The sequence below is a fragment of the Lupinus angustifolius genome, chromosome LG10 (genome assembly GCF_001865875.1).
Source record: "Lupinus angustifolius cultivar Tanjil chromosome LG10, LupAngTanjil_v1.0, whole genome shotgun sequence".
Taxonomy (NCBI): Eukaryota; Viridiplantae; Streptophyta; class Magnoliopsida; order Fabales; family Fabaceae; genus Lupinus; species Lupinus angustifolius.
The window spans coordinates 9902736-9906085 of NC_032018.1; the positions used below are offsets into that span (position 1 = coordinate 9902736).

A 3350-nucleotide genomic window follows, 5' to 3' on the forward strand; every position below is an offset into this window, starting at 1 on the left:
CCGTGCTTGACGACCTCAAATTCGTACCTTCGAGGACCCCGTGCTTGACGACCTCGAACAAAATCTTTCATACCTCACTCTTTATCTCACCAACAAAAACGTATTTTGAGCCTCAACAAAATCAGCGTTCACTTCTTTATTAGTTACTTATTAGGACAACACCCCAAACTTCAGTTTGCATAATGTCCAATAAGCAAAAGTAAAGAGGGGCAGCTATGAACACTCACTTTTGTCCGACTTGATTTCAAAATTTAAGGGTACGAAAATTTCAAAACAACAAGTTCGGAACAAACAAATTTGTGAAATATTTCAGAACCAATTGGATTTGTTATGTGAATGTCTAGTTCGTAACTAATAATTAGAAACATTTTTACCAATTCAATTCGATTAACTTAATAAACTTTTCATTGGGATTGTTACTTAATCAAGGTCATATAACATCTCAAAGCACATACCGATTGATGAATTATAAATGTTTTTTTGAGATTCTATTATTGTTATTAGGCATAACACACAAGGAAGTAAGGTATCGCAGAACAGAAAGAAAAAACACACATTGGAAAAACGTGAAAAGTTTGACACCGAATTGTGGGAGTGGAAAAACAGATAGTATGCTAGAAAAGAGGTATTATTGTTCTTGAGAAGAATATATAGGCAACATATCCATCCTCTCATCAAAAGCAGACAGGAAATAGGCACCTAAGATGCTTTCGTGTGCCTTGGTATAATAGCAAAAGACCTCAGTGGCATACTAATCCAAAATAGTTGCCTTAAGGTCATCATCTTCAATGACCCACTTCAAAATTCCTTATCTAACCAACTTGGCATTTACAAAGCAGAACGGGCTATAGCTTATAAGGCTTGGAGTGCTTATAGCCATTGGGTATTGAATGGCATCATAGAAAGCTTCTGTTCTTGGATCCCCCACCTAGGATTTATTGCTTTTGTTCGTATGTTCTCAAATGATATTGTTACTGCAACAATAAGACCAATATTAACGAATGCAAACAATAAACTGAATTCAGAGAACAAAAGAGTTTGTATTAAAGTAGAGTTGCATAAAGTCTCACAGTGCCGGGAACCAATCGGCCTTCTCAATGCAATGCTCCTCATACAAGAAGCTGTTAAAGAACCAATTAATAAAAGAAGGTCATCAACCAGGAGTCATAAGATAAATCAGTCGGGAATTTCAGGTAGTTACAAAGTAAAAGCATCAAAAGAGGCACTAAGTAGACGTCATTAGGCTAGTAAATGGCAGCAAAGAGACAACATAAAACACATGATAATCAATGGCAGGAATTTCTAGGAATGGCATGTTCAGTTATAAACAGTCATAAACATCATGAATAAAGGCAATTATTGAGCAATTAGAGCGATGGTGGGCTGCCAGAAAATTATCAGGGATCATCCAGCAGACCAAAGGATCTATCATCAGTTACATATACAATAAATCCGCACGAATGACTAATCATTAGGCAGTTTCTAAACGCAAGAGTCAGGATTATTCCTGATTCTCAATGGGTAACCCAGGAGGCCCAGCTAGTACGCTATAAAAGGCATACTCTATCACAGAGACAAAGGACAATTGCTATAGGGAACCCACATAGAAAAAACATATGCAATAGAAAAAGTACACAGGCAGGGATATTATAAAAATAAAGAAGGAAGTACCACTTTACCTACTGGGTAAAAGGGGGGACTACGTCAATTAACTAAAGGGGGAAGGATCCAAGGGATAAAGGAATAAGCTTTCATATAATTCTCCTACTCCACACATCGCACTGTCAGCAGTTTCAACAGAATACAAGGAGAACCATACACTCAGGTAAGCATTCAGAGTATAAAAAATGTCTCTACGTACCCTGAGCATCAAAGCATGTGTTTGTATTTAGTAGACATGTCCTTTTTATTTTGGTTTGCATTCTGAATCTTTATGCTTACCTTCTCTGCCTTTTATTTACTTGGTTACTCAGAAACATATATATGTGTGTTGGACTGAAATGCAAGTTAATCCGAAAAGTGATTTTAGAGTATAATCTGGCATCCATCCTATTCATGGGGTACAAACATAAGGGCATTTTTACTTATTATATATTTTGAATAGAAAAAAATAGACATATACATTCAATAAACACATCCATATGCATATTATTAAAATAAAAAGTTATAGCTCGTGTCATTCATCTTTGTTGTCATTGTGTGTCAATAAGACGAATCTGAAACCCAATCAAGAGTTATCCGATAAACGAAATAAAGATTATGAGAGAATATACCCCTAATGTCACGGTAACCCCAATAGAGAAACCTATTTCCAGTTGTTGATGAACCGGCATGAAGGTAAGGTTGGCCTCTTTATGCGGTGGGATTCCGCTGTCTTGCCATCACCGAATCAATGCAAACAGATTCAGGCTCAAATCGAAACCACCACCCATCGATCATATTCGTGGCCTCCCCTTGTTTTGAATATCATTTAAAATGATATGAGTTCCTGGAAAATAAAAAAATAGAGAAACAAAATAGGGGAGTAAAAGGAAATGAGTGAAAAAAAACAAAGGGATGAAGAAGATGATTACCCCTCTTCTTCAAGCCACCGTCGACTCCGCCTCACCACCGTCGTGAATCAGACCCGCCATCATACTCAGTCACGAATCGTCTATGACGGAGGGCCCTTGTTCTCCTCGCCGGCGCCGCTGGAAAGAAGGGAAGAAGAGAAGAGGATGAGAAGAGAATAATGGGAGTAGAGAAGGGAAACTAGGGATTTAGTTCCCTGTTTCACGAATGTGGGGTTCAACCCCCTTAGCATATCCTTTTTCTCTTTTTTATTATTATTCTACTTTTAATTATGTATTTCCTTATTTTATGTGGTTGCATATTTGTTTATTTTGTTTATTACTTATGATTCTTAATTGGCAATTCTCACATCCTATAAGAAATGATTATCAATTAATTAATGTTTATCTTTTATTGTATGCTTAAACTTATAATGTTTGTCTTTAATGCAATAAATCCGAGTAAATTGGCATTGTTATAGTAAGGTTATGGTTCGAGTCGTCTCTAATTCCCCCGAAAATGAAGAGAAAATCTACAACCTACATTGTCTCTAAAACTATTAATTTCATCGAATAAAAAAAATTATATATTAACCAATTCAATAAATTAATCGATATTTTTTTTAAGAAAGCATTAACAATTAACCAAAGTGGCTAAACAAATTTTCGAAAGAACTACGTAAGCCTTGATCCCCTTAATGGTACTTAATTTCCATACTTTATTTATCAAAATGTGATTAATTAACATTATATTTTTTCTTGATTTGTCAGGATGCCCTATAAGAAAAGGAGTCAAACTCG

General features: G+C 35.8%; 1 long non-coding RNA gene across 1 annotated transcript; it reads right to left on the reverse strand.

Annotated features, from left to right (window-relative positions):
- LOC109358123 lies at positions 490-2784 on the reverse strand. Its single transcript, XR_002108911.1, has 4 exons — positions 2574-2784; positions 2274-2488; positions 1071-1121; positions 490-974 (listed from the first exon to the last, which is right to left on the reverse strand). It is a non-coding gene; the product is annotated as an uncharacterized LOC109358123 (long non-coding RNA).